The 25,047-nt window shown below is 41.6% G+C and overlaps 1 protein-coding gene across 3 annotated transcripts in view; it reads right to left on the bottom strand.

Moving 5' to 3' along the window:
* LRRC8B (leucine rich repeat containing 8 VRAC subunit B) overlaps positions 1-25,047 on the bottom strand; it is a 65,863-nt gene that overhangs the window by 28,154 nt on the left and 12,662 nt on the right. Inside the window, exon 1 of one of the 3 annotated variants that reach the window (XM_087866087.1) lies at positions 18,660-24,803. The exons of the other annotated variants lie outside the window; for them this stretch is intronic. The gene's annotated coding sequence lies outside the window, so the exon portion shown is untranslated. Of the gene's footprint in view, positions 1-18,659; positions 24,804-25,047 lie in introns of those variants that run through there. 3 annotated transcript variants of the gene reach the window in all.

Below are 25,047 nucleotides of genomic sequence, written 5' to 3'. Positions count from 1 at the left end.
TCAAATTTAGCATGACTGGCTGCATTCTAATGACGGTGAGTCATTTTGAATCAGTGATGGATCACCGGATAAATGCCACAGCACTCCTAAATGACCTTAATATTTTATCAAATTATGATTTCACAATTCCTTTGTACAAGTTAAAAGTACAATGCAACAGAAATAATGCCAAGACCAGGGGAAGTACCAAGTTTTCACCCCAACAAGGATGGTGTGTATCATGCTGTGCTGGGAGCGGATTCCCTCTCCAAGCCCAATGCCAAGACCACAGGCTCGGGGAAGGCAAGGACATTTCCTGCCTCCTCGGGGTCTGCCAGATACTGGGTGCTCCCTCAGTATTATAATTCCACAATTCCTGTGAGCTATGATCAAGCCAAAAATATTACATGTCTCTGGATGGTTTCAGTCTCCTAAAATCAATTACTTCTGATAGTGATCACTGTAAAGAATGCTGTAATCCAGGAGAACATTTTCTAAACCCAATGACAAATAGCAAATTGCCGTGCGCTGAAAATCAACCTAGTATTTAGGTCGAGTTAACTTCTGACTCTAAAACATAAAGGTTTAATGTTCACCAAGTATTAAATGACCGTTAAATACAAAAGATGTTTAAAATGAATGCTGCTACCCACTCTACCCCTAAACAAGTAGTTGCTCCACCCTTCAGGCTTCCGGAGCACTTAGGGAGCGCTGATAGTTCTATTATACTGCCATTAATCTACATCGCAAAGAGCACGTTAGATGCCTTTCCTGCCTCTTGCTTTGAGCTCTTAGAAGAATACAGTGTCCTGAAAAGGACCTAACACACAAGACATCCTTTTAACAATTATCTGCTGAATTAAAAAGGTAGAAGGAGACGGAAATGGGAAGGCTAACATTGACTGTGTATTTAGTGGGGTAGATATTATAATCTCAGCTCTAAAGGTGAGAACGTTGAGGACTGAAGAAATTTAGAAACTTGCTCAAGCTCCCAAAGCGAACCCCGAATTCACAGCAACCAGCACTATGAGCCATCTGCTATACCGCCTCTTCCGTGAACTATATAAAAAGGAGTTTTATATAGAATGTGGCATCTCTCTTTAAAAAAAAAATCTACAATCTATCTCTTAGAGGAACCAAAAGACACAATCAAAAAATCAGTTCTGTAGAGGTTTCCTAGCTCATTACTCAGTATTCCAACTCATGAAACAGAATCAACAAATGCTCCCTCCACCCTGCTTGCCTCTATGACATAATTGAGATTGACATGTTGGAGAGCAAGGGCGCGTCCTGCAGGCACAGCCCCCTGCACAGAAACAGTCCCCCAGCAATATAGTGACAAGAGGAATAACTGAGGTTTAATCTGTATTTAAATGATATTTTACAAGGTTTTTCTTCTTGGCTTTCCTATTAAAATGTGGTTAAAATAAATTAATAGCATATCCCCTACATACGACATTCTTTCTGAATGACTTAATAAAGAAGTATCACATGCCTTCAGTATGTTAGTTACTTTTAATACGTTATTTATGTTGTTAGGCCTAGTTATTATTACAAAACTCTTACAAATGTTTGAGAAATCTGGAAGGGAATGCAGCAGAATGGTTAAGGTCTGATCGAACTCTAACTTTGTCATTTACCACCTGCTTGACATTGGATAAGCTAAGTACCAATTTTTTCATTTGTAAAACAGGGACAATGGAGTTATTTCAAAAATTAAATAAGGTGGAGGCACCTGTGTGGCTCCGTGGGTTAAGCAGCTGCCTTCGGCTCAGGTCATGATCCCAGGGTCCTGGGATCCAGCCCTGCCTCGGGCTCCCTGCTCAGCGGGGAGCTTGCTTCTGCACCCCCCCCCTCATGCGCAGGCGCGTGCGCTCTCTCTCTCTCTCTCAAATAAAAAAAATAAAACCTTAAAAGAAAGAATTAAATGAGGTAACCATCAATCAAATGTTTAGCACAGCAGCAGGTAGGAAGTAAGCACTCAAAAATGCTCATTTATTAACAGAGTAGCAGCTTTATCTAAAATTAATCCTTTAAAGATTGGCTTTAAAGTATTAGCCTGTAAAGAGAAACCAGATTGGATGTCAGGGGGTTGCGTTTTCCACCTAAATGAGTGATTTTCACGCCAGATTTGCAATATATCACATGACTACTGTTACTAGAAAATGTTGTGAAATAGAAACATAACTTACCCCAATTATTTAATATATGGCCCACAGACAGAGTGTTGGGAGGCCAAAACAATACAAGCCCATGCAAAAATAAGTTACCCCCACTTTCTGATGCAGTGAGTGTCTTCCCAGTCAAGAATCATGCTGCAGGCACGTCAGATATCGCCAACGTCACCCAAGCAAAGGTCATGTTTTGAAATCCATAGTTGCACAACAGTGTGCATGAACTTAATGTCATAGAACTATACATCTAAAAATGGTTAAGATGGTATATTTTTGGGGGGCCCCTGGGTGGCTCAGTTGTTAAGTGTCTGCCTTCGGCTCAGGTCATGATCCCAGGGTGCTGGGATCGAGCCCTGCACTGGGCTCCCTGCTCAGCAGGAAGCCTCCTCCTCCCTCTCCCATTCCCCTTGCTTGTGTTCCCTCTCTCACTGTCTCTCTTTCTCTGTCAAATAAATAAATAAAATCTTTTAAAAAATGCTACTTTTTTGTTATGTATATTTTATCACAAAATATACCGATAATCATGTAAAACAAAAGCCATTCTGCTTTGAAATGAACATAAATGGATTACACAAATTAAATATACAGTGGGTCCTGATGTACTAGAAGGCATATCGACACAGAAAAAATACATTTACTGTGTCAAATTTACTTTACCCATAACCCCTAAATTATAATACTGTTTATCAGTTTTGTTTGTCACCTTGAATTAGAAAGATCTAGCTGCATGAGAGAATATGATCTTAGTAATTTGTCCAGAAAAGGCATAGATCTTCTTTTCTACTAGAGAAACAGCCATATATGAACACATTCAAAAATGTCCTAGTGAATAGGTAAATACACATATGAGATCTTCTTTTTCTCCCTAAAATAACTATTGAAGCACCCACATGTTTACAAAAACCACCAATAACTTTATATGGGTTTGAAAAGTATTTGAGCCTCTTATTAATCTTTTATTAAGAGGCCAATCTAGCGAAAGGCATCAAGGATAGCCTAATATGAAGGAGGGCTGGGGAGAAGGGCAGATGGTGGATGGGGGGTGGGAGCGGGGGAGGGAGAGATGGCATGTGTATTGGGAGGTAATTAAAGAAGAGCAATCATAAACCTTTGCATGAGTGATGGCAGACATACTTACTGGGCACTTAACACTCATCAATCAATCAATCAACCAATTCCTGAGATTCTCATAATTATGAACTCATTTTTGTAGGATTGCCTTGTTACTTCTTTGGGCTCTGGATATGTGGGGTGGAAATGACCATCCAAGGCACAAGAGGGTAGAGGTAATGATCCATATCAAATGAGAGCTAATTTAATAAGAGAAATCGCTGCTCTGCCTCTCTGTAGGGCTATACTGGAGGAGGATGAGGGAATGAGACTGGATGTTTAAGTCACCATCAAGGTGGCAGAGGGAAGAATCAAAATCACAAGGCAGTGTGGCTTAACAGAAAGAACCCCTGCCTAGGTGTCAGGAGACTCAATCTGACAGTATAACGTTGAGTGAGTCACCTGGCCTCATTTGACCTGACTTACCTTACTTGTCACATTGGAGAGAAAGCCAAATGATCGATAGACCCTCCGCTTCCATCATCCCACTGTCCTCTGAGTTGACTAATTGCAGCTGGAGCTGGGGGACACTTAATCTGAAAACTCTTCTGGAGTGGCAAGAATTGAACAGGGACTTAAAAGAAAACGGTGACAGCACCAGGGAAAACATGAACTCAAAGACAAACAGTGTAGGTTTTCTTAGAGAGCAATGAATGGTCTATGATTGACAACTAATAAATCAATCTTGCTAAAAAGAGAGTAAAAGTGGGTCCATAGCAAGAAAAGAAGGTCATTGGGTCAAGCATAGTAACAAAAGCACTGATTTTAACTGAAGGTAAAAGGTAACTGGGAACCATGCAAGGGTCCTAATACAAACCCATCCCTTAAGCACTGGGGTTCACCGGGATTCAGCTCTTGGCCGGTAGCTTCTCTGCTACTGGCACAGGTGTTCCTCAAGCGATATCCTCTATTCTAAAGGGTCATCCACCACCTCTGTGTAGGTGATCCCCAAAACTACATGGTGAGCCCTGCTCTCTAACTTTGAGCCTCAAAATCATCTCCCTAACTTCTTCCTGGCTATCTACTGAGATGTGCAGAAGCAACTCACACTCAGCACATCCCAGACTAAATCCACCATTTCTGGTCACACCCACACCAAACCCACATTTCTTGGATCCCTGAATGTTGGTAGCAACATCAAGACTGACAGCTGAAAGATGCCGAAGGTTGATAGCAACATGAAGAGCTCAGGCACCTGCCCCCAAACCTTCTTTCATTCTCTTTCCACAAATCTACCTGTTCTTTTCTTAAACTAGCCCCTTCTACATCCCTGCTACCACTGTCTTGGGGAGAGCCTCCTGAATCTTTGAACTGAAACGTCTTCCTCTCTTGCCCTCCTTGGCCCCATGTCCAAACTGCAGTCAGAGAGCACTTTCTAAAACATATTAAACCCTCCTGGTTTTTGTTGTTGTTGTTGTTGTTGTTTTAAAGTCAAAATAGGGGCGCCTGGGTGGCACAGCGGTTAAGCGTCTGCCTTCGGCTCAGGGCGTGATCCCGGCGTTCTGGGATCGAGCCCCACATCAGGCTTCTCTGCTATGAGCCTGCTTCTTCCTCTCCCACTCCCCCTGCTTGTGTTCCCTCTCTCGCTGGCTGTCTCTATCTCTGTCGAATAAATGAATAAAATCTTAAAAAAATAAATAAAGTCAAAATAATATCACAAGGAGGGGTCGGGAAGCCTGGCAATGGAACGTGATGGGAATAAATGCTATCTGGCTTCTCTTGCTTTTTATTGGCTCTTGCTATTTCCTTCCCAGGAATGCAAGGTCTTGACTCCAAAAGGCTGGGCAGATTGGGTCATATATTCCGAGATCATCACTCACTTGAGACTAGCTGGACTAGGAAGAAAGGATGCTTCACTCTATGGCTCACTGTGGGCATTCATTCAACCTGACAAGTCAGGTATGCCCCCCAACCCCCCCAACTCCAGCTCTCGCTGCCTGTGTCATGGATTCAGATCCAGTTGGGACTAGTGCTGAGAAGGGATTTTTAAAGCCTTTAGCTCTGTTTCTACCTACATGTTACTGGTGTCTATGCTCCCAGATACTGGGCATTTTTACAGAAGTATTCTCCTCCGTGGTCAGCAGCAGTCATTGCTATGGCCATCAATTCTGGGAGTAGAGAGTGATTGCTCGTCCTGCTGGTGTGTTGCCCTATAAGTGTTCTGGAGTCACTTTAGGTAAGTGCAAACTGTCCAATTTTTATTTATTTTTATATCTCCTATTCCCCCAACCCTGGGGTCCTGTTGCTCATCAAGTGAGGCCTCACTTCTCCATTCCCCCCACAAGCAAGAATTAGAGGCAGGGGCTGGCTTTCCATGACTGCAGTGTGGAAAATGTGCACTTCAAAGTCCCCGGCCTGCCTCCACCACGATCTGCATGGGCTTAAGCAAATCAACTCATCCAGTCCAGGCCTCCAGTCCTCGCCTTTACAATATGGACAATCATACAGGCCCCAAGGGTTGATATTGGTGGTGAAATAAATATTGTAGAAGTGCTTTGGAATCATTAAAATGGCATATAAATGTAAGGGTGAACTCTTATAAAGAAAGCCATTTTTTTTTGCCAGTAAACTAATTTTGAAAGAGGATGCTTTTGGCCTTGGAATATTATCTTAAATTGAAACAAAACAACCCATGAAGTGAGCTTTATTTATACCACTTTGGTTCCAAGGAAACAAAACAGCGAGTGTTACAAGGTCATTGACACCTCCTAACATTGAAGTCCCACTACAAAAGTCAAAAGGAATTTTTCCAAAAGGCCCAGGGGTCCATGTAGAAATATGTAGCCCAAACAAAGAGTTGCACAGTGGGAAGACAACAATGAAAGTAAAAACTTCTTTTCCACATCAACCTTGCAATCATGGGCTGATACTGGACCATTTACATTCTGTCCATTGGAGAAAGAAAAGAAGAAAAGAGGACACAACCCCCACTACCTCTGGCTCACAGAGCCTGAGAAGTGCAGCCACGCCTACCTGCCCAGCCCAGAGAAGGCCTTTGGAAGCATTCCAGTGCACTGACATTGCGTATCTCTTCCCTGGAAGAAGGTGTGGGAAGAGTGAAGCATCCAGCAAGAGCACAGAGACACAGGTCAGTTTCGAAAGAGCCAGCTCCTCTGGCATCTATGTTTCAGGTAAAAAGTCCACGTTCACCTGGGTGTTAAATCAGTGCTTCATGTTTGCAACGTGGCTATGGCTCCTGGTCAGAATCACTGATTTCCATTTGCTCCTCTGCTGGAGCAGAAACACGTCTGGTTTACATTTAGAGTAAACCTGATGAGATGTCTTTTTTCTGACACCACGTGGGTGCCCTACTATGCAGTCCTATTCTGACACTACCTGGAGTCAGCGTTGAGACTCCAATGGGTTTAAGGGCTCAGTCCCACAAGACTGCCCCCACGCCTCAGACACCAGTCATAAGTCCCAGGACCCCGACAACCCACTCTTCTGTCTGACTTGGTTATCAATCCAAGGGTTCCCATAACCCCCTCAGGTCTGATAATTCACTTGAATGACTCAAAGAACTCAGGAAAACACTTACAAACCAGCAGGCTCATTGTAAAGGATACAACTCAGGAACAGCCAAATGGAAGAGGAAGTGATGCTTCGGGCATGGTATTTGGTGGCAGTCTTAGTGCGGGAGGGGGAGGTGGGTATGGAGCGTCCATGCCCAATCTGAATATGCCAACCTCCCAAGCACCAACTGGAAAGCTCCCAAACCTTATCCTTGAGGAGTGTTTGCGGAACTTTCATTACCTAGGCATGGTTGATTAAGTCACTGGCCATTGGCAATGAAGACTCTCCAGTCCTTCCCCCGTCCCCAGAGGTCAAGGGTAGATTGAAATTTCCAACCCTCTAATCACATGGTTGGTTCCTCTGGTGACTAGCCCCCAACCCGAAGCTCTCAATGGGCCCACCCAGAGTCACCCCATTAGAATAAACTCAAGTATGGCTGAGAGGGGCTCATTATGAGTAACAAAAGATGCTCCTGTCAGGAAATTTCAAGGGTTTTAATGCTGTACCAGGAACCAGGGGCAAAGGCCAGATACATATTGTACCACTTGTAGCACAGAACTGCATAGGAACAGTCACACCTGAGGGCTAATTCTCCTGCAATTTGAAAGAGTGCAAAGCAGTTCTCCTAGAAGTTCAAGCTCACCTTCAAAGCCCAACCACGATAGTCATTTAAGCCACTGATTTCCTGAGTCCATGACTTAACATTCTTCCTAAGGAAAGCCTTTCCTGACCACTCTGACCAAGCCCATCACAATGAGCCCTTAGTTTTCTATCCCTCGGTTCACAGTGCTCATCACACACCTTCATGCAGTTGTTCAATTAAAAGTTTATTTCCCTCTAAACTACAAGTTCTATGAGGTCTGGTCTACATGTATCATGCTGTATCCCCCTGTGTTCTTACGGGCAGAAGCTGCTATTAAACATTAAATGGATGGATAAAAGAATCAAGATTAGATCCCCTTGCTTGGAGCAAAGACCACAGCAACTTTCTACGATCACCACATCATCTTGTCTTCAAGTCTCCAAATTCCATTTGACATGCAAAGGCCCCTGAGTCATTTAGCAGATTCAAGCCCTATCAGCAAAGAAGAAAGATTTAGCTCAGCCATGGCATTAAGAATAATTTCAGGTCATTCAGGGCATACTGAAGTGAGAAAGTAAGGTCAGGCTTCTAAAAGAACCCACAAATAACGAATAGGAATCAGGTAGAAGGCCCACATTACAAAGGTGACAGACAGTGTTTCTGCACACTGGCTTGGCTTTGGGCTTCAGAACTCGGCAGGGCTCTGCAGCTTCATTTGGTGTTAGCAAAGCAGAGAAACCACATTCCCTCTGGGAATTTCAGAGTTTTGATGGCTTCTCAGGAGACAAAAGTCACATTCCCCAAATGGAAGTTTAACACATGACTTCTAAATCAGGGTGGGGCTTTGTCTGGCTCAGTGACTAATTCAGCTGCATAAGAAGCATAATCTCTGGGTTAGTGACCTAAGTTTCTCCTTTGTACACAGCAAATGAATCTACGGTTATTTCTTAGCAACCAAACTTGAAAGGCAGATTGTGCCAAGAAAGCTAATGGTGTGTTTGTTCCGCCCTCTGTTCTTTCTTCTTCCCCTTGCCACACACAAGAAATAATGTTTTTCCATTCATATTTGACAACACCATCTGTTTTTATTGTGGAAAGTCTTACCCATTCAAGGAAGGCCACAATTTAGCTGCTGCTAGTTGAATGGATGTAGAAATAAAGAGGACCCTATGTACCACCAACTGTGTCATGGCCAGAGATGGGACCCCAACAGAAACTGTTACAGGATGTCATATCTTATATCCACTCTGACACTAGGTGCATTTGACAATCATGACCTCGCCTCTGCAAAGGTGCAAAGCATCATCCCTGATGTTGAAGGGAATAGAAGGGTGTGTGTCAACCTCAGACTAGACCCTCAAAAGGAGCTCATGCTTTCGTGAAATAAAGCATGAATACAGGAAAGCTCAAATGGATTACAGTTGCATCTTAGGGCAATATACACAAAGGGAATAATAGTTTCTGCATAGGAGTTATGAGTGGTCAAGAAAGATGCAAAAGATTTATCTAGGTGGGAGGCAAAGGGATAAGGAGGTTGAAGGGAGGAGACTTAATAATAGGGCACATAGTATTTTATGTGGAGGAATGGAAGAACAAATAAAGAAGGTAGGAGAATGCCAAGGTGAATTTTAGGAGTTAGTGAAGAAACATATACTGATGGAATGGAATTTTTGAGACACAAATAATGGAGATAAGTAGATGACAGTTAAATAGTAAAGAATGGAATGGAATTTTTGAGACGGAAATAATGGAGATAAGTAGAGGACGGTTAAATAGTAAAGAAAGTCTCCAGTGTCAGGCTAAGAACTTTCCAAGACATAGCTCAGGCCTTATTAGTGCATGACAGGCACCGAGAAATGATTGTTTCAGAGTCACTTAATGTCAGTTTAATTTCACTTTTAGAATCAATAGCCAAATATTTTTATGAGAGCAGAAAGTAATTTAGATTTGATCATATAACCAGTAGGGAACCATTGATGGCATCTGAGCAGGGGAATGATGGAAAAAATACACTTATAGGCATATTAGTGTGTATCAGGGAAATTAATTTGAAAGCATCAGGAAGAATTCATTGCAGGGGGTTTGACAACAAGAGCAGGAGGCCTATTTCTGTATTAGGGTAGATATCAGATCACCTCATAAAATAAAACATAAATGGACTGAAAAACTAAAATCTCAAGTAGAAAAATAGTTATGCTTAAAACAATTAAACTTTCAGGGGCACCTGGGTGGTTCGGTCGGTTAGGCATCCGACTCTTTATCTCAGCTCAGGTCTTGATCTCAGGGTTGGGGGTTCAAGCCCCATGTCTGGTTCCACACTGGGTGTAGAGCCTATCTAACAAAAAATTTAAACTTTCAGGGTAGCCAGTCAAATGATGCACCTGGACAAAACAATTAGATTTTGAGGGAGCAGACTTTTTCGGTTTCACTGGTGCTTTCAAAAGAAATGGATTTGATCAGTTGTTTTTTTTGTTTTGTTTTTTTTGACATTAGATGGTACCTGAAAACCTTGGTGAAATTAGATGCTTTGGGGTAAAAATATCACTTTTAGAATTAACAGCCAAATACTTCATGCAATGCTGTAACACACAAGAACAGTCATTTAAAAAACACACACAAAATGGTGCCAGACAGACTAGTGGCCATGTGAAACACACCATAAGTAAGCCATCAGCTTAAGAATATCCTGGGCCCTTCTTTTGGAAAAATCCTTAGGCATTATGTCACTCACCATGCAATCAAGCCTCTGCTTAAAATCAAGTTACAATTACTCTAATTATGGGCCAACATTTCATTTGTTTCACAACTGGTACCTCATCAAAGAGCTCTGTAGACAACTGCACCACAAGGTAACTTAATTAACTGCAGTGCCAAAGGTTTTTTGGGGGTTTTTTTGTTGTTGTTTTTAAAGTTTTCTTTGGGCAACCGATTTGCCAGTTCAGGCGTCAGAAATCTTCCTACTATAAAAATTACTCCACGAACTAAATCAAAATCAAACCCAAATGCTTTCATCTATTACAAAACAATATTCTTCTTTCATAAATGCTTTATTTAAATATTTCCCAGCAACAACAGGCTGGTGTGGACAAACCAGGAAGTGAAACCAAGTATGATCACATTGTGAAAGCTGAGGAAAATGAAAGAATACGTTGGAATTAGCTGAGGCGCTATTAAAATTTCATTTGAAAGTCCATTCCTTTGGAAACTTCAATTTAATTAAAGCAGCAATAAGAGGAATCTCAAAAGCATAAGTCTTCATTTTGTTGTTTGGCAATTTCCCTGATATTCTATGCAAATGTCTTGTCTTGCAGCCAGGCTGGGTCATCTCAAGAGTGAGCACTCGCCCAGCCTGCCTGGTGAGTGGAGAACACAGTTTCAAGCTAGCATTTTCCACGCCACTAATTCTACTCTGAAACAAAACAATCGCAAATCCTTAATGACCTGCTTTGGAGAAACGTAACCCTGGCTTCTAAGGTAATGAGCAAATCCCGCGTCTTGTAACTGTTTTGCAGGGGTTCCTATCATTCCCTTACCCTCCACAAATTATGAATTCCCTGAAAACAGGAACTGTATTTTACTGTTTGATTAGTTTGTTTTTTAACTGAGTACTAAGACCCTGTGGCGCAGGCATAGTAAGAGTTGTGCGTACCCAATGGTTATTCTTACTGGCCAAGGACAGTGTTATCCAGGAAGAGTGGCCAGTTGGTATTTTTCTTCGAAGGTGGACACTAAGCAGAATGAGAAACTCCTGCACTCCACTACCATATCTCTTGTTCCCAGGAAACTGCCTGTGGGAGAGGGGCGAGAAGACAGCCTTGCAAAAATGAGTTCTTATTTGCTGATTATTATTCTTTATTCTTATCAATTTTAAGTATGATTTGAATAAGTTTAATATTATAATGCTATATTTTTGGATATTTCTTAGCAATTTAAATAAATAGTTCCTGGAGGTACCTATGACTTTCTCAAGGGATCAGGCACCCCCGTCTCTGCACAAACACATTGCAAATGGATCAGCGTCACTCTGCAGAGGAAGCAGACACGCTCCTGCTACATGTGACAAGGAAATTTAAAGGGAAAGAGAAATGTGAATAATTACAAGCAGTGATAGACAAATCCACTGGCACGTACACGTGTGCATAGAAACATACTGTGTGTGCGTAAGGATGCGTCACAGCAGGAAAATTATGCGGGTAGTGAGTCCAACAAACATTGCGAGCCTACTCTGTGCGAGAACTGTGACTCCTATGCAAGTGAGGCAACTCTACTGCTGGGGTATAAAAAGGGTGCAGAGACGGCCTCTGAGCTTGTCCATGGACCCATGAAAAAAGTCAGTATTGAGGGGGCCAATTCCCTAGATGGGCTTTTTCTCTCTGGTCACCTTGTTCTCTTCTTGCTGCTCTCTCACTCCCTGTACAGTTCTTTCCTATCGCGCCTGAAACTTTACACTTTTATTCATTGGATTCTCTTGATGGGAAAACTTATTAAATGTATGCTATGATGTGGGATGGATAAGACAAGAAGGAATAATAGTAACTGAGATTCATTTTATTTTTGTATTTCATCTTAGATCAACCCCTAAAATATGCATAAATTTAGGAAGATGAGAAATACACTCTAAGTGATTAGGCAACGGGAAAATATATTATCAACATCAAACATCAATATCAAAATATATTATAAACAGTATGTAGTTGAAACAAAAATGAGATACAGCTGCATGATGCTTTAAAGTTTATGGAGCATTTTTTCCCCATAAGTCATTTAAATCGTTTGCTCAATTTTATGATAAGGATACCAGTTCAGAGAGGGAAAAACAAGTTGTCTAAGCCACATTTTGTGAACATGAGCTTGATCCCATAACTGATACCAACCATCGTGTTCTTCCTACCATCCAAAGCTGCCTCGTACAAAGGTCAGCAAAGGGACTAAAGAAAGCAGCCTGGGCGATATGCATCTGAGCCTGTAGGGACAGGCAGGAGCTGGATCAGAAAGAAGAACTCCAGCTGTAGAAGAACAAGAACAGAGAGATCTGGAAGTTACGAAGAGCAACAGGCAGCAGGTCCCACTGAGGAGAATGTCCATAGTCAGAGGGAGATGACTTCACAAACAAGTGACGTAGTGAGGACAGTTAGGATTAACATTCCAGAATGAAGAATATGGCTTGACTTGACTCACAAAAGAGAACCATGAGAGATTCTAAAACAGAATGCAAGCCATGTTTCAGGAGGACTAACCTGGGGGTGGGGGACACAGGAGATACAGGGGGCAGGAGAAGAGAGTGAGACAGAACGAAGGCAAGGGAACCAGGTAGGATCCCACTGTAGTAATTCAAGAACTAAGTAGTGAAGACCTGAACGGGGGATGTCAGTGAAAACGACAAGGGATGAAGGAATTTAAGTAGTATTATGAGGGAAAAACCTGACAAATATTGGCTGGTGAGAGAGATGGGGACAGGAAAGAGGAATCAAGCCGGGCTGGTAAAAGGCTTTATCGTAAAGTGCTAGTTAATATTCCAATGTTCACTGGAAGACCAATGAGCAAGCCCATGAATTTTGCTCTTTCGCTCTAAATCAAGGATAATTTATTAGCCTAATTAAGGTTTAAAACCTTTATAAGGAGTCAGGCATAGCTAAGTTTTGACTGAGTGTTGCTCTCAAGAGTGAAGCTAGTAGGAAAGCAGAGCAAGGTGAGATGAAGGGACATTTAGGGTCATGTCATAAAGAGACATGGGCACCATGTCCATGGAGTCAACAAGGGGTTTTATGCAAGGGAGTGACATGATATGGTCAGTGTCAAATTTTAAGTTTAGAAATTTAGAATTTGCACCTTTGGTGGTAGCAAGGAGGATTCATTAGAAGGGGAAATATACAACATAGGTAGAGAACCAGATCAATAGTCCAAGGGGAAAACAAGAAAGAAGGTTTGAACTAAGATGTGCCTAGATGGGAGGAGAAAAGGGTATAAAAGCAAACACTTTTAAGCATCTTCAGGCAGGTACTCTACTAAATAGCTTATGGACATGGATTCTAGGGTTTCTCAGGTATTGGTCATAGGACTTGGTGGCAGACTAGATGTTCAGGACTCCCACGGCTCAAGGCCAAGTGACCACCCTAGTCTTGGCCAAGGATCAATGGTGAAAATTTGTGGAGGAGAGTGATGAGTGTGGTTTTAAAACACTGAGTTTGCAGGATGCTCTAGGAAGAGGAGGACATATAACTGAATTTGTTATACTGCACATTTTTGGCACTGACTCTGGCTAATACTGGGTTTATAGAAGCTTGGTAACTTGGAAAAAATTATTTAAAATAAAAAACTTACGGTACCCTGGGTCCATCTCCTATAAAAAATTCATTTGTACCTTCCTTTCTAAATATTTCCATTTAAGGATGAGACTAAATTTTTATGAAGACAATCAACTTGATTAATATATAATGCCTGTATTTTGTCACACACACACACACACAACCTCTTTGCTTTGAATGGCTTCCACTTGTCTGTCCAACTGGAGGTAAACAGGATTGGAAGTAATCAAAGACACCTGACAGTAATCAAAGCCTCCTTGTTGTAGGGGCTCCATTGCCTTCCTGGTCGTGAACTGCCAACACTCTCACAAAATATGTAAGGGCATATATTTCACTTTACTTCAGTGTTAAAAAAAAAAAAAAAAAAGCTGCTACCTCTCCCACAGTACTTCAACTTTCATTTGTGCTCTAAACTTAGTGGTGGTAAAAAGAGTGAATATATTTGGTTTACCAAGAGAGTTAAAGGAAACACAAAGGAATTCCAGATGTGGTGTGTTTCGTATCTTTATAACTATCATCTTTGCTAGCTTTGATAGACTTGGAAAATGTATCCTTGGGGAATCTAATTCTGGAGAATATTTCCTGTTTTGCTTTTCTCTAATTCATCTCTGTTTAATGTACTATACAATTAGTCTATTGTCTAGATCTACCCACTAGGCAGTAAGCTCTGAGAACACGGGGCTTCTACCTGTAGGGCGCACTGAGGCATGCCCAGCACTTAGCCAGATAGGAGGAGCTCAGTACGTTATGGTGGAGTGAATCAATAATAGTCCTGCGATTCTTATACTTCAAGAATTTAACATGTGTTTTTCCTTAGCATTCATGTCTCAAGCTGCATGCTTCAACTTAATCTTGAACCATGATTTCTCTTTATAGACTCTGAAGAAATTCCTTCAGGACTTATGCTGTGGTGGGACCCAGAGGTCACTGAAGATTATGGGTACAAAGGAGTTGACAAGGGGAAAACTGCAGCCAGGTCTCAAAACGTCCCAGGTTCTCCAGGTGACACCTCTGTCTAGCTCTGTCTTAGGAGGACTAGTCATGGTTCTTGTCCTACTCGTGCTACTCTCACTTCTGGTTTCCTGATCTCGATTCCTGTTTCAGTCTAGGCTTCATTTTGTTATTCTGACCCAGGTTACCTGAGTTTGACATCTGTTGTTTTCATTGCTTGACACTGATTTTTTCCCCCTGTGGTTAAACCTACAGAACAGTTTAGGTCTGTCTTTCTACATGGACCAGAGACTCACATAACTTAAAATTACAAAACAGATATTCTAGGCTACTTTCTTACCATAAATTTAGGGAAAAAGAGATATATTCTATGTAATCTATGCTACACATTTTCCATTTGATGTCTAGACACGTGGGAGGAAATACACTGTGTTTGTGCACTCTTTGTGAAATGCAGTCAGTACGTAACCTATGCTGTTTCTGAAGTCACTGGATTGGGTCTAACTGAATTCATAGGCCAACAATTCTGAACACATCGCTTGTATCAGCAAGGCAATGTTTAGAAAGGCTCTCGTCATCTGCACAGAAGACAATTCACTTGACAGCGCTCCTTTCTTGAGCAATGACTCAAATCAGCTAGACTGAAAATAAATCTAAAGGGTACACGGCTGTCATGTAATCTGAAGTAGCCTGTTGAGCAATAACTTGATTCATTGTCTCCTGTTTGTACAACTGGTACTGCAAACAGGATTGCAATCCAGCAAATGCATTTTCCCCCACGGTGAAGAGAAAGCTTTTCAGTGTCCTAGGGAGGGTTCTCCTGGGTTCCTCTGTCCTCATGGGTATGGCAGACTGCACATTGTGATTTCTTGATTTTATTTCATAAGAAACAGCCATTTAAACTCAGTGATCTATGTGAACCAACTCCAAATAGGGCTCTACAATTAGAGAATAATACTTCATCAAAGGAATGTTGGCATCAAAGTTGAGGGACCGAGAGGTACCAGACTATCTACTGGGAAAAGGCAACTTATTTATTGCCATTGTAGCATTCCTTAATTGCTGTTTTTAACTTTTTATTATGGAAAATTTTAGACATACCTAAATGTAAGGAGAAGGGTATAATGAAGTCCATGTGCCCAGCACTCTGATATAACAATCCAATACCCACCCTCACTGGATTACTTGAAATAAATTCTAGAAATCATATTTTATCTGTTCTATTTCAGAATGTATCTCTAAAAAGTAAAGAGCCTTTAAAACATATAACCAGAATACCCTAATCATACCCAGTGTGCTGGTAGATACTCAACAATCAGTTCTCCAGGTGGAAAGAAAAGGCCCTGATTCGCAGTCTTTGCCAGTTTGTATGGCAGAACTATTCCCACCACAGCCAATTTCGAGCTACTGACATGATGGCACTGAATGTGGGGTTGGGAAGAAATGCACAGACACCATGACGTGGGACTTGCACTATGCAGATACATGAGACAGAAGTACTCTTAGGAGCATGGATAATAGCAAATTACAGTAAAATCATTAGGAAGTGATGAGTTCTGAGTATCACTTTTATTTTGATAGCTCAAGTGTCTATAATTTAACTGTTTCATGGCTGTGTTTAACAGCTGGCTTGCAGGAGTTCCTGAGAATAAACCATGGCTCTTGTCTGCTCTGGCACGCTACTGAATCACACCCAAACAATTAATAATTCCTTATAGTACCAACTCTCCAGATCTCTGACATGTCTTTCCTCTTTTCTCCTCAGCAGTAGAGAAACATTTTAAACAGGAGAAGAAGGAACTTTGCTTCAGAAAGCTACCGTAAAGCATCAGGCTTTCCAAATGGTTCAGAGCCACCACGTATAGCTCAGTCTGCTGTTAAAATCTGTTTTCAGGAGATTAGATTCCACCACGCACACGTACCTTCATATTACTGGAGAATCGTGGTAATGATTCTGTTCCCTTTTAACTGCCCACTCCTAGGCCCATGAGAGAGAAAGAGAGCGTATGGAAAGGGGTAGGAGAGGGACTTGGCAGAAGGGAAAATAAGTCCCCTCCAGGGAGACAAGCTTAAGTTAATGAATCTTCTGCTAGGAAGATTCTCAACAAGATGTGAGATACTCTTCTGTGCCTGAGGTGTCCCACCATGGAAACTCGGGTTTGTAAAAAGCTATTTTTTAACGTGCCTTCCAGGACTGAATATACCAGACGAGATGGAGTGGGACCTACACAGATTGAAGTGGGTTGTGGCCATCCTTCCATCCTCATGAGGATGCCAGGCTGCACTACAACTCCGCCTTGACCTCATGATAAGACTCAAGTCCAGTCAATGAAGTCTAGTGTCTATCAGTACTCCCCCAGACGCCACAGGATATAGTCACGAATGCCCTCTCCTACCAAATCTGATACCCAACTGCCTTCCCAACATCATTCCCCACTATGCCTGTGAAAAAAACCTTTATTCCAGGTAGGCCAGCCATACTCACTTCCTGTGCCATTTTTTAATTTTAAACTTTTTATTAGGAACATAATTCCTAACACATGCAAAAGTATCAATAATAGTATAAGGAAGTCCCAATGTCTCCTTCACCCAGCTTCAACAATTATCAACTCCTATTACACCCACTCCCAAGATTATTTTGAGTCCTCCTGGATATATCATTTCATCCACAACTATTTCAGTATTATATCCATTCCTTCCTGCACACCTCTGCTTAGACATTCCCTCCCCCCACCCCCGTCTTTCCTAATTCCATGTCGTCATGCAAGGTCTCACCTCCTACGTTGTTTCCACTGAACTTGTCACTTAGTCATGTCACATTGGGACATCTCTCTTATTGCTATTCTGTGGTTCCTTACCTCTTAAATCGTTCACTTATAACATCCTTAGCCTGGAAAGCAGGAAATCTCTCTCACCACACATACACAGCAATAACAAATGCTTAGAAGGGAAAGAATTAAAGAATAATATTTTGGTTTTAAAAAGTGCATTACATTTGGTCCAACAATTTTACACAGTATATTGACCAAATTCCTTATATGAGAAATGTCTCCTGGCACAGACCAGGGTACGATGGCACAGTATGACAAGGCAGAAATAACACTGGACGTGGAGTTGAAGAGCCTGGGTTCTCCCCAGCCTTCTGTTTGTGTGTTATTTTGGGTCTGAGTGACTTCTCAGAGCCCACCCATAAAATAGGAATTAACTGCAGTTATGCTCCCCCTTTCCCTCACTGCATTGTCAGAATCAAATGCAATTATACATGTAAAAATAGCTTTGTAACTGATAGAGCATGTTGTTGATACACACCATTACCTGTAAATACAGAAATGTTTGGCCGTATGACTTGACAACAAGGAAAACTGCTTTAGATCCTGAATGTAGGAGGGAAATTTAAGCTCTCAACAGGGAAAATGGGAATGTGATAGGTAGTATAGAGATCAGGTGGGATTCAGAATCAACAGAATTAACCCTGGGAGGAATAGAAGAGCATATCTTTCTTTCTGAGACTTCAAAAACCATGGCCTTGTAATTAAAACAGACGAATTGAAGGAGCCCTAAAAAGAAATAGCAAAGGAAGCAAGATATATTGTCAGCTACTTAAAAAGAACCCTGTTAACACGAAATAATTAAATGGAAAGGCAAAATTAATCATCCAATTCCCTCCTAACAAAACTGCAGAATTACCCAACAAAGTTGTTGTCATTCTAAGTTTATGCTCTCCTAGGACATTATCAAAGCCTTTGGCCTCTCAATTTTGCAGTCTGCTTTGCCAAAGAATAATCATTAATATCAAAGTGCAACCATTTATTGTATCACACCAAACACTGCTTAAATTACAATGGAACCGTGGTCTCTCCTTCTCCCAGTAGAAAAGAGGATAGATGGCTTTATCAGAAAAACACTGTTGTACATACCACGCTACAAGCTGCACCAGTGTCCTGGGAGAGACGTTCAGCCTACCTATGTCATCCATTGGAATGTTAATATTGTAAGTTTCCTTGCAAGAAAATGAAAATTACAAGGGTTGGAAAAAAGGCTTACATTTTATAAAACTTTAAATAATCTTGGGGCACCTGGGTGGCTCGGTCGGTTGGGCATCTGCTTTCCGCTCAGGTCATGATCCCTGGGTCCTGGGATTGAGTCCAGAGTCATGGGCTCCCTGCTCAGTGGGGAGTTTGCTTCTCCCTCTCCCTCTACCTCTCCCCCTGCTGTGCTCTCTTGCACTCTCTGTCAAATAAACAAATAAAATCTTAATAAAAAAAAAAAAAAACAACCCAAAAAATGAAATAATCTTGGTCAAGGAAGAAAAAAGAGTTTTTCAACTCTGGACATTAATGCAATTTAGCAATAGTCGGTGAAAACAACAGCTGCTAAACCTGGTAAATCCAAATGAGATTATTAGGTTAAAATCACAGAAATACGCAGAGGATATTTCAAAATTCCCAGCACACTGACAACAAAGCACTAACGCAGAATCTCATTAGGAAAGGAAACATTTTGTTTAACAAGAAGTTTTTTTATAAGACTTCACCACGTGTAACTTCTCTGATGACTTTCCTGAAGAGGAAAAATACAAGAATTGTAAGGGTAAACTAGAGAAAAAGAATGTCCTTCCTCTCCTCCCTCTTCCCCTGCACACACCAGGTAAGCCCTGTGTGGCTTTACACCTTGCTCTCCATAAACACACATACTCACAGAGATTTTTCAAATTATGCTTTGTTTTCCAAAAATGAGATGATTAGAATAATCCTTCTCTCACATAGACCCATTTAAAATAAGGAAACCACATCAGTCACTGATTCTGTTACCCTCATGTATAACAGGAGAAAACAAAACAAAACAACAAACCCACAAAGGAATTCTAGGACTTTTAGCAAATGAAAAGAATTTTATAATGTCTCAACTTGTGCGATTTTGAGTACTGTCCCTAAGATGGTCAATTTGCATGAACGATTTTTCAAGGTTAAAGTCTACCTATCTCCAAATATCCATCAAAAATGTGAAACCATAGTTCTTTGGGGTTTGGTTTTCTTTTTTACTTGTCCATCTGCTGAATAATTCAAAATTGAATTTTGGAGAATGGGAAGACTGAAAAAGTTTCAGGCTATTACAACAACTCAGAGGCGTTTCTGATCTGGTGCTGGGACAGGTCTAATTTTTCCTAATTTGTCTATAGTGTGCCTATTTGGTCAATAATTATACAAGCCTAATTTGTCAGCATTAAGCAATTTCACTGTACTTTAAAAATGACCAGGGAAAAACTCCATTTAAGCCTAGTTAAGTGAAATGACGAATTATAAATTATCCAAAGAATCAGGTAGAACTTGCCCTACCAGTTCCTCCTAGGTAAATAAGACAAAAACAAGCCCAGTGTGGGAATACTTTGCCCCACGTAGCGGATGTGAGGCTGAAGTAGTTGAATACCCGCAGTTTATGGTAAGAATCAGGGAAGCTGGTGCTCGTCACAAGGGCACCGTACCTTAACTAGTCTTCTAAACCCTTTATGTCAATTAACTTATTCAAGGCTCCCAACAACTCCGTGAGGATTGTTTTTGGAGATGAAGCAAGGGAAGCCGAGCTGTGTGACTGACCTAAGCCAGCACAACTAGTAAACTCATAATAGTACCACGAGCATGAATGGGAATAATCTTCCAAGAAATCTTTGAGAAGAATAAAAAGGAGCTTACCTAGTGGAACCAACAAAAGACAAAATAAGTGCATTTGTTCATGCCCTCCTTCATTCAGTAATAAGTGTAGCAGAAGTCGGAGCAAAATGACAGAGCAGAGTGAACTTGAATCCTGCCTCCCACCTGCCTTAACTTTAGCCAGGCTACACAGTCGGTCAGAATGCCGGCTTCTTAATTGCAAAAGGAGAAATAATTCTACCTGGCCTACTTTCAACCTTCACATTGATGATACCATCAAAAGCAATGGAAACTCCCTCCGCGTGGGAGGGATCAGAGAACAGTCGCCCACAAAGGAGTAAACTCCTCACAAATACAAGCTCTGTTCTCCTCTGGCTACAGAATATACCCAACGTGCCCACAGTTTTCAGGCCTTCTGGAAGACAAGGAGCTGTCCTGCGTGGAGTGATGCCCTGGTGTCAGCAGCCCTCTCCTGTGCAGAGTGTCCTTATTCTTGCCACAGAACAAATATTACTTCTCCTAAGTCTCTTCTCAATTCCAGTCACAGGACATCCATGCTTAGAACCTGCCTTAGTCTATAACAAACTACCATAGATGGGGGAGGGGGGCTTCATCAACAAATATTAAGTTCTCACACTTCTGGAGACTGAGAAGTCCAATATTAAGATGATTAAGATGCTATGAGACTCAGTGTCTGGTGAGAACCTGCTTCTTGGTTCACAAATCTCTTCTCCACCATGTCCTCACACGGTAGGAGGGGCAGGCAGCTCTCTGGATTCTCTTTTATAAGGGCTCCCCCCTCATGACCTCATCACCTCCCAAAGGCCCCACTTCCTAATGCCATCACCTTGGAGCTTAGGTTTCCACATATGAATTTGAGGGGGAAACAAGTAGTCTATAGCAGAAGCTATGATTTTTAAACTTCTGCTAATATAACATATATTCACCAGTACTCTGACATTTGAGGCTTTGGGGGGACCCAACAGGTAATCAGGAGAGAACTTAATCCATTCCTTCTATGAAAAATGATTGACAAGTTAGGAGTTAACAGTCAAACCAGTAAAACTTCGGTGAGCATAGTTGGCATTAATTGCCACAGGATCCTTGTGAGGAAAGGAAATGGGACTATTTAATCTTACAACTTCTTTCTCAAGTTTCTTCCATATTAGTCTCCCCTCTTCCAACCCCACTGCTCTGCTTGGTCTCCCAAGATGTCCTCTCTTATCTCCAACACATCCTCCATAGAGCTGCTGGCATTACTTCCCAAAACAAATCTGACATCTCCTCTGGTTTCAAAATCTTCCTTGTGGCTCCTCCTGATTAAGCTGTGCGCTTGTTTATTGGGTTAAAAGTGCGTCTCCAAGCGCACCCCAGGCGGAGGCTGAGCCAGAGTCAGCACTGAGTTCCAACTACCACTCCAGGGATGTCTGCATTCCACGAAGGGGGAAAGCTGCCTTTGGTGGCGAGGCATACACTGTGTAGGTATTTAAGAAAGTCATAGAGTGTGGGGTTGATTCTAAGTATATTTTCACATCAGTGTGAAAGCCATTACAGCAGATAACAAAACAGGCAAAATGCACGTTTATCAGGTAAAAAGAAAGGACCACATGGCCAAAGAAATAAGTTACAGCTAGAAGGAACTTCAGGCTCTCATGCCACAGTGCAATAGGTACATGGACCGTTCAGCTTCCTTTAGCTCCAAAAATTTGTCATGTTTGGGGACCTTATATCTAAAACACTGTGCTAAATTATTTTACCCTGTACATGCCCTTAAATATAAAAATATAAGCAAAGCAAAACCTAAAAAATAACAATAAACTAAAAAATAATTCTCCAGGGGCACCTGGGTGGCTCAGTCGGTTAAGTGTCTGATTCCTGATTTTGGCTCAGGTCATGAAAGTCAGGGTCATGAGATCGAGCCCTGCGTCAGACTCTGCACTAAGCAGGGAGCCCACATAAGATTCTCTCTCCTGGGGCGCCTGGGTGGCTCAATCAGTTAAGCCTCTGACTTTGGCTCAGGTCATCATCTCAGGGTCCTGGTATCAAATCCTGTGTCTTCTCAGCAGGGATTCTGCTTGCCCCTCTCCCTCTACTCTCTGCTCTTCTCCCTGTTCTCTGTCTCCATGTTCTCTGTCTCTCTCAAATAAAATCTAAAAAAACAAAAAAACAAAAAACATTCTCTCCCTTGCCTTCTGCCCCTCCCCTACCCCCATTTGTGCACATGCTCTTTCTCTAAAAAAAAATAATAATAAAAAATAAAAATAATTGTCCAGAAGGCGGAGTAACTGGAATATTTTACTTAATCTTTGGGTAATTCATTAGGAGCACTCAAGAATATGATACATGAAGATGTAATATATGAAAGAATAAACATGCACGTGGAAGGATAAAAAATACCTATGGGGGGTGCCTGGCTGGCTCAATCAGTAAAGCATGTGACTCTCGATCTCAGGGGTGTAAGCTCAAGCCCCACTTTAGGCAGTAAAGATTACTTTAAAAAATGTAAAAAAATACCTACGGGCATCTTCTCCCAGATCTTATGGAAAACACCAATTTCTACAATATCTAGAAAATACTTCATTGTCTTTCTTTTTTTTTTTTTTTTTTAAGATTTTATTTATTTATTCGACAGAGATAGAGACAGCCAGCAAGAGAGGGAACACAAGCAGGGGGAGTGGGAGAGGAAGAAGCAGGCTCACAGCAGAGGAGCCTGATATGGGGCTCGATCCCACAACGCCAGGATCACGCCCTGAGCCGAAGGCAGACGCGCTTAACCGCTGTGCCACCCAGGCGCCCCTTCATTGTCTTTCTAAAGCAAGCACACAACAAGCACACATTAGTAGTTTAACAACTTGTTTTAAAGAAATTCAATGGATGGGAGCAAACACTACAAACTGTTAGCAGTAATCAAGTTAGTTATTTAATTTTTTAAAAAAAATCTACGTACCTTGAAGGAAAGAAAGCTTAAACTGGTAAATCTTCTCTATTAGAAGATTCAGTCAAACAATGCAAAATCAAGCAATAGGATTAATAACTGGTAAACCTTAGAACCAGTCCAAGATTCCCTCTCATGTGATATGCTTTGGCAGAAATACTTGTCTTTTGCAGTGGGGTGACTGTGGCACTAATTTCTGTACTGCATCCTCTCTGCAGGCTCCCATTTCTCTTCCTTCACCCTCCTGACTCATGGGTAGAGAAGGGTCTGGTGAAGTACAGAACAATGGGAACAGTGAAGCCTAAATCAGCTTGTAGCCCCAGGTACCCGCCACCCCCCCCCCCAAGTTGGTTTGGTCCAGTTCTGCCACCAATAGAGATCAAGCCAAGCCTGAAAAACCTAGATCCCTTTTTAGCATTGTAAACTGTGTAGGAGATGCGCATTACATCTGCTTTGTTCTCTCTCTTTCTATGGTGCCCATCACCATAGTAACAAGGCACACAGATGGAAAAGTAGGCTAGAAATACCCCAAAATGGGGGTGGGGATGGAGAATATGGGGGAAAGGGCCTTTCACTGATTAAGAGAGAAAAGGCTAAAGCTTCTTCTATCAGAGCTGTGAATACATTAATAGGCAAGCTAACTGAAAAAAGTCGTTTTTGTCTTTAAGTGGGCCACAGCAGAGAGCAGCCTAAAAAGTCAATAAATATCAATATTTATAGGAGGTGGACTTGCTAGGTTTCTGAGGTTTTAAAGCCAGAAATATTTTATTAGAAAATCTTGTATGCAAATTGAAATTTTTACAACAGCCTGCAATTCTGGAAATCAGGTACTCCTCTCACAGTATGGACGATTACTATTAAATTTTTTTGGTTACTTTGTAGTACCAAAAGTTGTGACATCTGTTAAGGAAGCGTGGCTGAGAAGATAAGTTGATACAATGACTATTTTTCTGAAAGTGACAAGTTTATTTTCCAAGTTTTTGTATAAAATGTCCCAAAAGGAAATCACTGGGTGGTGAGTGGGGGTGACTGTTGTTTCATCTTAGGGAGTCACTGCCTCAGTTGAAACTGGGGCAAGGCCGTTACCATCTGCAGCCCCTCTGCTCTCCATAGGTTCAGAGATCTTCACACTACCAGTCCCTCTATGCTCTTTAAAGTCATGATGGGCCAAAGTTACACCTGTAAGAACTCTTCCCATTCCAAGATCTTCTTTTTCTTTTTCCTTTGCTGGGGCCTGCCTGAGTCCTCCTTTCTAGGTAGGGTATTTGGAATACCTGGGATGTTATTTACATTGTATCTGGTCAGGAAATAGGAAAAGGAGCCACACTAGCTACATAAACTACTTGTTTTACTACACAGGCTTTTTACTACATGTGTCTACTCTGTGTAAATAAAAATGGTGCCAAAAAAAAAAAAAGATGCTTTATAGACTACAATTGTTTTAGAGAATCCAACATTCTAACAACTGAGGCACCCGGGTGGCGCATGTCGGTTAAGCATCTGACTCTTGATTTTGGCTCAGGTCATGATCTCAGGGTTGTGAGATCGAGCCCCATGTCAGGCTCTGCACCGGGTGTGGAGCCTGCTTAAGATTCTTTCTTTCCCTCAGCACCTCCCTCTCCCCCTCTCTCAAAACAACAACAACAACAACAACAACAAAACAACCACCCCCACCCCCACCCAAACAAAACAAAACAAAACAAAAAACTACTCTAGCAACTTACAGATTTTAGTGGAAAAAGCAACAGACAACTTTGTGGGAATCTTGACTCAGCCACTAATTAGTTGTGACTCTGTGGACAATTTTTACTTTGCCTTTCTCAACCTTAATGTCTTATTAGGAAAAAGA

The sequence above is a fragment of the Ursus americanus genome, chromosome 12, assembly GCF_024610735.1.
Source record: "Ursus americanus isolate L20-20 chromosome 12, mUrsAme1.1.p, whole genome shotgun sequence".
Taxonomy (NCBI): domain Eukaryota; kingdom Metazoa; phylum Chordata; class Mammalia; order Carnivora; family Ursidae; genus Ursus; species Ursus americanus.
This window is presented reverse-complemented; position numbering and strand designations above follow the sequence as displayed.